Source organism: Chiloscyllium punctatum, chromosome 12 (assembly GCF_047496795.1).
Source record: "Chiloscyllium punctatum isolate Juve2018m chromosome 12, sChiPun1.3, whole genome shotgun sequence".
Taxonomy (NCBI): domain Eukaryota; kingdom Metazoa; phylum Chordata; class Chondrichthyes; order Orectolobiformes; family Hemiscylliidae; genus Chiloscyllium; species Chiloscyllium punctatum.
The window spans coordinates 82,142,854-82,156,758 of NC_092750.1; the positions used below are offsets into that span (position 1 = coordinate 82,142,854).

General features: G+C 46.0%; 1 long non-coding RNA gene across 1 annotated transcript in view; it reads left to right on the top strand.

Moving 5' to 3' along the window:
- LOC140483492 (uncharacterized) overlaps positions 1 to 13,682 on the top strand; it is a 31,283-nt gene extending 17,601 nt beyond the window's left edge. Inside the window, exons 2-3 of the long non-coding RNA XR_011961980.1 lie at positions 7,532 to 7,659; positions 13,080 to 13,682. This is a non-coding gene — a long non-coding RNA (uncharacterized lncRNA). The remainder of the gene's footprint in view (positions 1 to 7,531; positions 7,660 to 13,079) is intronic.
- The last annotated feature ends 223 nt before the right edge of the window (positions 13,683 to 13,905 follow it).

Here is a 13,905-nt window from a genome sequence, read left to right on the forward strand (position 1 = left end):
GGTTATCTATGATACAACAGGATGAACAGTACTGCTGGGATAGTGGGCTGAAGAAAAGCAGATGGAATTCAATTAGATAAAGGTGAGGTGTTCTATTTTGGTGAAACAAACCAGGGTGGGACCTGTATAGTTAATGTTCGGGCCCTGGGTAGTGTTGTCTGTCAGTGACCCAGGGATGCAGGTAGACAGTTCTTTGAATGTGGTGTCCCAGGTAGACAGGCTGGTGAAGCAGGCATTTGGGACGGTTACCTTCATTGGGGAGAGCATTAAGAGTAAGAGTTGGGATGTCATGTTGTATCTGTATAAGACATTGGTGGGACCATCATTAAAACATTGTTGATCAGTCGGAAGAACTCCTCTGGTTCACTTACGTCCTTTAGAGAAGACCATCTGACATTCTAACCTGGTCTGGCCTGCACGTGACACCAGACCCACAGCAATATGGCTGACTCTGAGCTACCCTCTGGGTAATTAGCAGTTGGGTCAAAGAATGTTAGTCCAGTTAGTGACAACCACATCCCAGGAATGAATAAATAAAAATCCATATGTCCCTCCCTACCTCTGCAAACCCCTCCAGCTACAGCAATCTGTCCTGGCTTTGTAACACCGTTCAGGCCCTGACCACTCCCTGTAACACTCTCACCACCTCCAGCACCTTCACCTCTCCCTGTTCCTATCGTGTCAATAAACCCTGACCATGGTTCCCCTTCCCACTGCCCTCCTCCTGCTAGTATACCCTTTGCAATCTATTTAAAATTTACTCCTAAAACACTCTCTCACTTCAGGATTTTACGTACTTTTTGGTGATCCTCTCAGCCTCATAATCTAGTATGATCCCTTTTGTCCTGTGTGCGGGACCAGTGGGGATTTCTTGCTGAGGTTTATACTGTTTCAATGGAATGTCCTTCTGTTGAGTGTTTTACACTGTTCCTTCAAATGTTTTCTGCTGTCGATTTACAGACACATGTCTCAGTCTGTTTAGCCTGTTTACCTTGGTCAATTCTCCTCTCACACACATGTAATTGGCTTTTTTGTTTCTAGTTGTAACTTGTCCTCTGTGAATCCCTTTAAAACTTTATATTTCTTTAAACTGCACTTTACCACAATTTCCTGAAGGATCTCTGCAGGTGACATGACTCATTCACTAAGTTTCATTACACGGTCGCTCTGCGATGGTTATGTCCCTGAACAGTTGCACAATTCGTTTTTCAAAGAAACACTGAAAGAAAATATAACCGAAGTCCTATTCCAATATCAATGTTGACCGTGTGTTGTCCCAGATTATACGAATATTGAAGTTTTCAAAAATTATCACAATGCCTTTTTTAAAAAATTCCAACGAGTCCCTGTGTAATGCAATGATGACCAATGGTATACTGTTCAGTGGCTAAAACTGTTCTGCTGCTTGTGTCCTTGGCAAGTAGTAATTTACATTCAGACTGACTCTACTTCATGATCTGCAGCCAAATGCTTTCTCTGTAATGCCTTTGGTATCCATTATTTTTAGTGTTACCCAATTTTTCCTGAGTTTCCGCAAGATTGGGAATCATTGAAAATTTTTGTTCACCGTATATCCATGTCTCCCTGGTGTCTAAATCTTTTATCTCTGTGTCACAAATCCATCTACCTTATTACAGTGACGTTGTCCATTTAAAAAAAAATAACTTACTCTTTCCCACAATTTTCTGTCACAAATCTATTCGCTGATGTACAATTTTAGTTAAACTCTGTCCCATCCTGTTCCTTTCTGATTGCCTTCAGCCACATTCCCATGCTGTTCCATTGTTTCGCCTTTTCTCTTAGGATTTGGAAAGCTCCTTTCACCTGAACCATGTCCCAGCATCCTCTCTGTCAGTTTAAAGCCCTTTCCATAAACCTACTGACATGATTGGCCAGGACACTGCTCCCAGCACGGTTCCAGTGGGACCATCCAAATGGGTTATTTATTAAATCAGGTATGGGATGTGGGTGTCTCTGGCTGACCAGCCTTTCTTGCCCAGTCCTAGCTGCCCTTGAACTGAGTAACTTGCTTGGCCTTTGAAGATGGTAATTGGGAGGCAAATACTTTGCTGTGGCCAAGTCGTGCAGAAAACGTGATGGTAGACAGATGTCCTTTTCTGAATGACATAGCAGCCTGGGATACATTTCCCTGGGCACTGGGGATTTCTCCACCTTTATGCCTGTGAAAACATTTAATACCTCCTCCTTATTGATCTTAACATATTCTGGAACCTCAGCATCCCAACTGAAATCCCCGGCGACAGTGTCTTTCACCTGTGTGAACACAGATGGGAAGTATTCATTGAAGACCTCACCTGCTTCCTCTGGCTCCATGCACAGATTGTCCCTTTGCTTTCTCACAGGCCTCCCTCTTTCGTTGGGAATCCTCTTACTCTCACGATGCTGATAAAATACTTGTGGCTTTTCCGCAATCGTATCTGCCAAATATATTTCATGACCATTGCTTGTCCCTCATTTTCCACAATCTGCTTGCACTCTTTATACTTGTGAAGGGCTTCACCTGATTTTATTGCACTGTATTTCCTTTATCAAACTCACGACATCACTTGATTAGTATTCCCTGGACTTGCTGCCTTTACTATTCACTCTTCAAGGAGCACACGGGTCCTGCGTTCTCACTGCATCACTTTAAAATACTCCACTTTCCTAACATTGACCCAACTGCAGGGAGTTCCTCCCAGTCTATGTTTGCCAGATCCTCTGTAATGATCGTGATACTGATAGGAGGCACAGTTGTGAGGGGGACAGACAGGAGACTGTGTGACTCCAGAAGAGACCCCAGAATGGTGTGCTGCCTCCCAGGTACCAGGGTCAAGGATGTCTCTGAGTCGTTATTGAACATTATGAAAGGGGAGGGTGAACATCCAGAGGTCATTGTGAACATTGGTCCACATGACAGAGGTAGACAGATGGATGGGGTCCTGTGAAATGAGTACAGGGAGTCAGGTGGGAAGTTAAAAAAGCAGGATATTGACCTTAATGATCTCCAGATTACTCCCAGTGCCAAGTGCCAGTGAGGATAGAAATAGAAAGGTAGGATGGATGGATGTGTGGCTGAGGAGCTGGTAAATTGGGCAAGGTTTTCAGTTCTTGGGTCATTGGGATCTCTTCTGGGGTAGAGGGGACCGGTACAAAGGGGATAGTTTGCACTTGAAGCAAAGGGGCACAAGTATCCCAGGGAGGAGATTAGCTAGTGTTACCCAGGTGGATTTAAACTAGTTTGGCAGGGAGTTGAGACTCTGAGTGAGAGAGGGACCATCGAAAAGTCAGGGGAAATACATCAGCCATCAAGAGCAAGTTACCTATTCAGGATATCCAGGGGCACAGTCGAGGGACGGAAAGATATCTGGTTTAAAGGGCATTTATTTCAACACACGAGGCCTGACTGGTAAGGCAGACGAGCTCAGAGCATAGATTAGCTCTGGGGACTGGGATATTGTAGCCATATCCGAAACATGGCTGAGAGAAGGGCAGGACTGGCAGCTCAGTGTTCCAGGATACAGAAACTACAGGCGTGACTGAAGGACAAGTAAGTGAGGAGGGGGAGTTGTCCTTTTGATTCGCAAGGAAATAACAACTGTTCATCAAGACAATTCTGATAAGCAGTCATCAAATGAGGCCATAAATTGAATAGTTAGAAACAAAGAGGGGATGGTCAGTCTGCTGGGATCGTGTTCTAGACCCTCAAATAGCCAGCGGGTCCGAGAGGAGCAAATGTGTCGTGAGTTTGCAGGTACCTATACAAATAATAGAGTAGTATTGGATGGAGATTTTAACTGCCCCTGGATTGACTGGGTCACCCAGAGTGTAAAAGGCCCGCACTGGGTGGAATTTGTAAATGTGTTCAAGAAAGTTTCCTCAATCAAGACGTAGAGGGCTCTATGGTACTCAGGCGGGTGCAACACTGGACCCCTCCTCAGAAAACCAGGTCAGGCAAGTGACTGAAGTACCAGTCGGAGAGCACATTGCGTCCAGTCACCACAACTGTCTTTGTTTTAACATAGTTGTGGGAAAAGATCAGGCAGGTTGACAGATTTAGGTCTTAAACTGGAACTGGGCCAATATTGGGGCCATTCAGCAGGATCGAGCAGGGGTTGATTGGGTGAAGGTAAAACTCACACAACACTAGGGTATATTCCAGATGGTTTACAGAGGAACCTCGATTATCTGAACGAGATGGGCGGGCACTATTTCGTTTGGTTAATTGATTATTCAGTTAATCGATTCAATACCTTTCCTCTGGGGCTCGGAGTTTTCAGTCCAGTCTGCTCCCTGTTCAGGTGACTAGGCAGCAGCAAGCCATGAGTGAGCCCCCACACCCTGCCAAACCCTAAAAACACACCCCGCACGCCTCCAAACCCATCCAACACCGCCCCCACCCGACTCTCAACGTCACCGACCCAACAGCAAATCCTGCCCCCAAAACCATCTGATCCCACCATCCACCCGCCACCTGCTCCCACCTCCCAGACACATCCTACATCACCCTCAGCCCGTCCCCAAATCCGTTCAACTCCGCCCCCCCGCCCACCACACTCACCGTCCAATCCATGTCCATGCCCATGCCCCCGTAAGTGTTACCTAGGTAAGTGGATAGTGAAGAAGGTGTTTGGTATGCTTTCCTTTATTGGTTAGAGCATTGATTATAGGAGTTTGGAGGTCATGTTGCAGCTGTACAGCTCACTGGTTAGGGCACTTTTGGGATATTGCATGCAGTTCTGGTCTTTTTCCTATTAGAAGGATGTTGTGAAACTTGAAAGTGTTTAGAAAAGTTTTACAAGGATGTTGCCAGGGTTGGAGGATTTGAGATATCGGGAGAGGCAGAAACGACTGAGACTGTTTTCTCTGGAGCGTCAGAGGCTAAGGGGTCACATTCCTGAGGTTTATAAAATCATGAAGGGCATGGATAGGATAAATAGACAAGGTCTTTTCCCTGGGGAAGTGGAGACCAGAAATGGAGGGCGTAGGTTTAGGGTGAGAGATGAAAGATTTAAAAAGGACCTAAGGGGAAACCTTTTCACGCAGAGTGTGGTTATGTATGGAATGTACTGCCAGAGGAAGTGGTGGAGTCTGGTACAATTCCAGCATTCAAAAGGCATCTGAATTGGTATATGAACAAAAAGGGTTTATTGGGATATGGGCCAAGTGCTGGCAGATGGGACGAGATTAGGAAAGGATATCTGGTCGGCGTGGACGAGTTGGACCGAAGTGTCCGTTTATGTGCTGTACGTCTCTCGGTCTGTCTGGCTCCAAATGTTTTCCACTGTTCATTTACAGCCTGACATTTCAGTCTGTTTCCCCTGTTTACCTTGGTCAGTTCTCTCTCAATATCATATAATGGACTTTGTTACTGATGCTCGGGTGTGATTTATGGTCACTTTAAAATGTCATAATCTCTTTGAATTCCGGTATAATTTCTTGGAGGATCTCGGTGTGATATTACTCACTCACTCAGCTTCATCACCCAATGGTCGATCTGAGATAGTTACATCCCTAGCTATTTGCACAATGTGTTATTCAAAGAAACACTGACAAAAACAATCAAGGAGGATTTCGGATAATATCAGTCTTGCCAATGTGTCTGTCCCTGATTATACAAAGACTTAAGTCTTCAAAAATTATCACACCTCCTTTGATACAATTTCTAATGAATTCCTGTTTAATGCAGGGATGAGCAATGAAATACTGCAGTGCAGCATCTCCGAGACACCACACTCTGCGTGAAAAGGTTGCCCCTTAGGTCCCACTGAGACTCCGAGGCAGCATCAATCAACCAAACGACCCCGTGGCCCAACATTTCAACTCCCCCTCCCACTCTGCCGAGGACATGGAGATCCTGGGCCTCCTTCACCGCCGCTCCCTCACCACCAGACGCCTGGAGGTAAAACGCCTCATCTTCCACCTCAGAACACTTCAACCCCAGGGCATCAATGTGGACTTCAACAGCTTCCTCATTTTCCGTTCCCCCACCTCATCCTAGTTTCAAACTTCTAGCTCAGCACTGTCCCCTTGACTTGTCCGGACTTGTCCGTCCTGCCTAGCTCCTTTTCCACCTATCCACTCCACCCTCTCCTCCCTGACCTATCACCTTCATCTCCTCCCCAACTCCCCATTGTGCTCTATGCTACTCTCTCCCCACCCCCACCCTCCTCTAGCTTTTCTCTCCACGCGTCAGGCTCACTGCCTTTATTCCTGATGAAGGGCTTTTGCCCGAAACGTCGATTTCTCTGCTCGTTGGATGCTGCCTGAATTGCTGTGCTCTTCCAGCACCACTAATCCAGAATTTGGTTTCCAGCATCTGCAGTCACTGTTTTTACCAGCATAAAAACTGTTCTCCTGCTTGTGTTTTTGACACATAGCACCCTGAATCAGGCTGATTCAGCTGCATAATCTGAGGCCAAATGCTTTCTCTGTAATGCCTTTGTTATCCATTAGTGTCAGGATTCCCATCTCGCTTTTGCATTCTGCCTGAGATCCTGTAAGGTTGTTTACTGTTGAATACTTATGTTCTACCTTTTGTTCACCCTGTAATCACGTCTGTCTGGTGACTAAGTCTCAATTATCTCTGTGTCACAAGGCTATTACGTTATTGTAGATACTTTGTCCATTCCAAATCAAAACAACATTATAATTACCTCTTCCCCACGATGTCCTGTCACAAACCACTTCATTGATGTACAGTTTTAGTTAAACTCTGCCCCTTCCTGTTCCTTTCTGCTTGTCTTCAGCCACATTCCCATGCTGTTCTGAGGCTTCACATTTTCTTTTTGTATTTGGAAAGCTCCTTTCACCTGAACCCTTTCCCTGTATCCTCTCTGTCAGTTTAAAGCCCTGTCCATAAACTCACCGAAATGATTGGCCAGGAAACTGCTCCCAGCAGTGTTGATTTTAAATCACTCATGGGATATTGCTGTCTCTGGCTGGCCAACATCGCATGCCCACCCTGAGCAGCCTGAGAGCTGAGTGGCTTGCCAGATTATGACAGTGGGCATTTGAATGTCAGTCCCATTGCCCTGGGTCTGGATTCATGTGTAGGCCAGACTGGCAGCCGAAAACAGAATTGCTTACTGAAAGGGTATTATTAAGCGGTTAGATGTGTATCCCTGACTCTGGCATTAAATTCTGGATGAACTGTCTAGTGAGAGTAACACGAGGTCATTGCCTGGTCAACTGATAGCTCCCTTATCCCTGAGTACTGATCCCAGTGCACCTTCTTCCTGACCATGGTTTGATCCTGATACCCCCCTGCTCTCTGGTGATATCACACAGTCTCTCTCCATGTGGTATCTGTCACTGTGAGGGTTTAATTGATGCCGGTGACTACACCTTTTGCAGCTACTCCAGATCCTAAGCCAACAGAATTCTCCACTCCAGGGAGATGAGGCATCTCAGACCAGGGATGGAGACAGGGATTTTCCAGATCTCTGTGGGACGTGGTGCCATTCTCCATGTGTAACCCTCACAGCATCAGTCTAATTTCCCATTCTGTCTGTTTCTCTATCTCCTGTAGATACTCAGGATGCTCTTGACTCAACAGAATTCCCAATTCCTGTCTCGTCCATCACCACACTGAAGACAGTTGGTCAGCCCGAGAGATGGAGAGTGAGATCTGGAGCCTTCAGTAAATCCTTCAGTGAGGTAAGATCACTCACAGTGAACAGAGCAGAGTGTATTTAAGGGATTGAACTTTAGTCCAGAAGACATGACACAGATACAGTGTTGAAGGGTAAACACAGAGCATGATGGTCTCAGGCTCAAACCCCACCGTCTTGTTAATTTACATCTCTGCTGTACTGAGCCTTCCTATGTCAATACAGTAAGTTGACAGTTATCAATTCAGGCCTGTGCTGTCTTAGTGAGGATCAGTACAACAGAGGGGAAAGCAGGCCTCCCTCAAGGAGATGGTATTGAAACCTGGGATCTTTCTGTACTATATTCTCCCTCTCATACTCTCTCTTGTCATGTGATAGAGTCATACAGCAAGGAAACATGCCTTTCGGTCTAACTTGTTTGTGCCAATGTAATTGTAATGCTTGTAATTCCCAGAAATTTTCCTATTTCTGTCACCTCCACCCCTCCCAAATTCCCGCTGTATATTTGAAACCTCCTCCATTGCTGACGACTCTCCCTGTATGTAAATTGCTCCAATGTCAATAACATGCCCAATCTCAATGATCTCATCCTGCACTCAGTACAATAATTCCCATTTCTGTAGTTTTGCACAATACTTACAGTAACGCCGTCTCTGTAAAATCCTCCAGCCTGGAGCAAAATACCCATCTGTGTACTTTCCTCAAGCGCCAAGAAAACATGATATCACTGTAACCTTCTGCAGGTCCGATCACACTCCTGCCTCCTGGCCTATAGTACCACACGACCACAGTAACCTTCTCCCAACCCTACCGACCTCCTTACCGATATGAACACCTCCAGACCCTGTTCAAGCCACAGCAGCACTCCACATCACTGTTTGCTCGTCCACTCTCTACAGTCCTCCCAGCACCTCAAACACTCTCTCTTTGTGTAATTCTGCAATTTGGGCAGCATGGTGGCTCAGTGGTGAGCGATGGTGCCTCACACTGCCAGGGACCCAGGTTTGATTCCAGCGTTAGGTGACTGTCTGTCTGTGTGGAGTTTGCACCTTTTCCCTGTGTCTGCGTGGGTTTCCTCCAGATGTTCCAGTTTCCTCCCACAGTCCAAAGATGTGCAGGTCAGGTGAATTGGCCATGCTAAATTGTTCATAGTGTTAGGTGCATTGTCGGAGAGAAGTGGGTCTGGGTGGATTACTCTTTGGAGAGTTGGTGTGGGCTTGTTGGGCCGAAGTACCTGTTCTCATGCTGCAGGGAATCTAATCCAAACTCTCCCTCTGCATTCCATATTACTGTCCCTAAATGTATCCATCTATCCATAATCAGCCCTAACCCCTTCAAACCTCCGGGTCTCTGTGAACTCCCACACTCCAACATCCCTCCTTTACTGTGCAACCTTTTCCATTCCTGAAACACTCTGAAAATGTGAACATCCTACAAACCTCCCTATCTGCGTAATCCTCCCAGGACACTGTAAAACCCCCGATCTGTGGAACCAGCTCCAATGCTTGTGACTCTCCTGATCAGTTTCTACAAGACTTACTATCTATGTAACATCCTCCCATCACTATCACCCGCCCTGTCAATGTAAGCTCCTCCGGTCTCCCCATCAATCTAATCATCTCCATAACCTTCTCCAGCTCTTACACCCCTATCTGTGTAAACGTTACACTCCCCTACAACCATCCCTAAAGCAGAAAGCTCCTCCAGTGTCTGCAATACTCCCTATCTGTGTTTGTGTCTCCAGGATCTATTGCTGTTCCTGTCTCTGTAAACTCTGACAGATTGTACAGCTTACCAGTCCGTATACTTTCCAGAACTTCAGCATCTGACATCAACAAAAGTCTTCATTAACTGCAGCCTTCCATATCTCTGTTCTTTCCTCAATCCTATACAACTCTTTTAATCTCTGTAAGTAGCACAATTCCATAAAATACCCCATGCCTGCGTAAACTGACCCAATCCGACAGTGAGAAGCCTCACTGTCCTTTTGATCACCTCAAGTCCCTTCAGATCTCCCTGTATCTTCCCTGACTCCATTGAATACAGCCCATCTCATGTTATAACTCCGCTAACTCATATGTTACTCCCCATCTCTGTGATATTCTTCAGTTACTGTAATTCTCATTCTTTATCTCCAGAGTTTCCAATCCCCCTGATCAATGTAAGGTTATTGATCCCTTGCAGCATGTTTAACACCTGTAGCAGCCATCAACTCCTCAATGCACCCTGTCGCTGTAACCTCCTCAAATACTACAGCTCACTCTCTTTGTAATATCTTCCAGTATCTGCAACCCTCTCGATTTTTGTAACCCCCTCCAGAACAGCATTCCACATCTCTGTGTAACTGATGGGAATGCTGCAGACCTGCTTTCACAGTCCTCAGTAACTGTCTGAACTCCTGCAGTTCTACAACCCTCAGTATCTCTGGCTCCTCCAATCCCTACACTTCTCCCTGGCTGTTTGAACTGATCCAGCCCCTTCAACCCTCCCCTCCACTCTTGTCCATGTCAGTGTAATTCCCAGCACCAACAATCCTCCCAGTCTCTATAAACTCCTGCAGCTCCAAATACCACCCCAATCCGTGTAATCTCCAGTCCCTCCAGTCCTTCCTTTTCTCTATAAACTCCTGTAGCTCCAAATACCACCCCATCTGTCTATTCTCCAGTGCCTATAACCCTCCCTTTCTCTAAAACTTTTTTGTAGCTCCAACTACTACTGTGTAATCTCTAGTCCCTATATTCCTCCCGATCTCTGTAAATCCTTCAGAACTGATAATCCTGTAACTCCACTTGACATCTTTCAGCCCGACAACCACCTGATCTCTAACCACCAACAGTGATCTCAAACCACTGAACTCCGTAATATCCTCCAGTCTCTACAGCCCAGCTTTTCTCTCTTAGCTTGTCTGGTAACTGTATTCCCCTTCATCTCCGGTTACAGACCCTTGCACAGTGAAACAATGTCTCAGTATCGAATCTGTAAGAACACAAGAATCTTTGGTTTATCAATAAATTTGCGTCATTCTTCTAAATTTTAACGACTGCAAGTTCAACCTTCTCCACCTCTTCTCATCAATATCCCTCCATTTTGAAGACCAGCCTGGTGAACCTTTCTGCAGTTGATCTGAAACCAAGAGCTGACAGTAATAATCACGAAAGTGCTGGGATGTATGTTAAACGATATGCCAGAAATACTAACTGCACACTTAGAAACCTATGTAATAAGCGCAATCCATAAGACCATCATGTATAGGGGTAGAATTAGACCATTCAATCCATGAGGTCTATTCCACTATTCAATTGCGTATGAATTGTTTCTCAACCCTATTCTCTCACTCCCTGTAACCCTTGATCTCTTTATTCATCCAGAACCTGCTTATCTCTGAGTAAGATACACTGAATCACTTAGCATCCACAGCCCTATGAGGCAGTGAGTTCCACAGATCCATCACCCTCTGGCTGAATAAATTCCTCCACATCTCTGTTCTAAAGGGTGGTCCCTTCACTCTGAAGCTGTGTCCTTGGCCTCTGGTCTCTCCTGCTCGTGGAAACATCTTGCCCACGTCCACTCCATCCAGGCCCCTCAATATTCTGTAAGTTTGAATGAGATTCTGCCGTCGCCTCTGAAACTTCATCAAGTGCAGACCCAGAGACTTCACCTGCTCCTCATATGACACAAATTTCATCCCTGAGATCTTTCTTGGAAACCCATTTCTCGTACCCCTTCACATCCTCTGTCCAGACTCTTAATGAATAACGTGTTGAATGTAGTCCCAACACTGACCCCGTGGAGCTCCCCCATCACCAGTTCCCATCGTGAAAAAGACCCCTTTATTCACACTCTCTGCCTTGTGCCAATCAGACAAATCCTCTATCCATGTTCAGCATGTTGTTCTGAAACGGAAATGTCATTTCACACACACTGCTGGATTTAATTTTCTGTCTGGGTGTAAACAGCAGAGTTTCCCCATTACCTTCCCATCTGTAATTCCCTGGAGAAGGTGGTGGGGAGCTGCCTTCCTGACCCATTGCAGTCCTTTGGGTGTAGGGACAGACACAGTGCTGGGAGGATGGAGCGTGGCCTGGAGGGCACCTTGGAAATGTTGGTGTTCCCGTGCACCCGGAGCTCCTGTCCTTCCAGGGAATAGTGGTTCCAGGTTTGTGAAGTGCTGTTGAAAGATACTTCCTGATGGATCTCAGTGCTACTTGTAGATATTTTATTCATTCATTCATGAAGATGAGATTTGTTGGCTGAGCCAGCATTTGTTGTTGATTTGGAGTTGTCCCTGAGAAGGTGGTGGGGAGCTGCCTTCCTGAGTCACTGCATCAGCAGTTGGAACTGTTATTATCTGTGTCCCCTCCAGCAGGCGCTACAACATTCCACACGTCTGTAATTGCACACAGACAATGCAGCTCTCCCTTTTATATCTGACATCCATCCCACTTATAACTCTTGTAGTTCCTCACAATATCTCACCTCATCCATTCCCATCTGTGCCTGACATCTCTAAAATTTCTTTATTCTTGTTTAAACTTCTGATCACCTCAACTCTATCCCCTTTTAAATTTGTAAACCCTTAAGCTTCTGTAACTCTCCACATAACTGTATTCAATGACAGCACAGGTTCCCTTCCTAAATCTCTATAATTACAATGGTTGTGTGTGCTAAATTGGCACTTTTCATCCTCCTTATCCATCTAAGAACTTCCAGCTCCTATAATCCCATATTTGGAATGCTCCCATTCTCTGCACCTCCTCATGTCCTTTTTAGATTACTTACAGTGTGGAAACAGGCCTTTAGGCCCAACAAGTCCACACCGCGCCACCGAAGCGCAACCCACACCATATCCCTACATTTACCCCTTACCTAACACTACGGGCAATTTAGCACAGCCAATTCACCTGACCTGCACATCTTTGGACTGTGGGAGGAAACCGGAGCACCCGGAGGAAACCCACGCAGAGACGGGGAGAATGTGCAAACTCCACACAGTCAGTCACTGGAGGTGGAAATTGAACCCGGGTCTTTGGTGCTGTGAGGCAGCAGTGCTAACCATTGTGCCACCGTGCCACCGTCCTGAGGGTCCTTGAACATCACAATTGCTCCAAAAGATTATATTCCGCCCAGTTGCTGCAAGTCTTCTAACTCTGTAACATTCAACAGTCTCCAGTACCTTACACCACTTGCTGGCTGTCATTTTGCATTTGTTGAAGTCTACACATTTCTGTCAGCAGCTCAAAAAAAGCCTTTTCGGCTCTACAAAGCACCGTCATGAACAAGCCACCATCTCTCTATTTCCTTTGCCTTCTTCAATGTCTGAAACTCTCACTGTATCTTTCAGCAAACTTCTTTAGTTGCTACAGGTCTGCCTAGCTCCCCAGATAACATGTTCCATCCCATACAGCTCGCTCAGTACTGTAACACCCTCTGCTCTGTCTAATCCTCCTCTTTTCCACTGTCTTCCAGGCACAACAGCAATCCTATAAGAGAGCAGTTCGGAATGGGGTGTTATAAACCTCAGCTGAGGCTTGAGGCCTACCATTACCTGGGAGTCACAAATGGATGGAACCTGAGAGAGAGCAGCTCAAACCGGGAGAATATACATCCGTAATGAGGATCGAGGCCAACTGGGACTTGGAGTTGGAGAAACAGCAGAGCAGGAGCCTCGAAATCAGCACCGAATCACAGAGGGAGTGACCATGTGATAGAACAACTTGGAGCAGGAGCATGAGGCTAACTCACACCTGGGAGTTAGAGAGGCAGCAAAGTGGGAGGATATAAATCAACACTGAGGATCAAGGCCTAATCGTGCCTGGGAGTCACAGAGACGCTGACCCTGTGAGGGAGAAGAGTGGAGTGGGAGATGGAAGATTACACATACCTGGGAGTCACAGAGATGGTGACCCTGTGAGGGAGCAGGGTGGAGTGGGAGCTGGAGGATTACACATACCTGGGAGTCACAGAGATAACTTTCTGCTGCTGGGACCTGCCTGCACTGAGTTTGAAAGAAGTGCAAGAGCCATCACAGAAAAATCTGCAAGTTCATTGGCTGATAAATACACCGGTATTAGCAACTGTCAGTTAATTGCTGTAAGTTAACATTTTTTTAAACTTCTGAAATAAGGATTGAGCACAGAAATAAGAAGGAGAAGTGAAATTGTGAGCCAATAATAAATTCAAAGTTTGGGAGAAGATTTGTAGCTCGGGTGCTCGTTGTTGTGTTTCTGGTTTAGGTAGATGAGAGTGTGACTGGAACGATGGTGCAGCAGGAAGGGCTTCAGCTTCCTGGGAC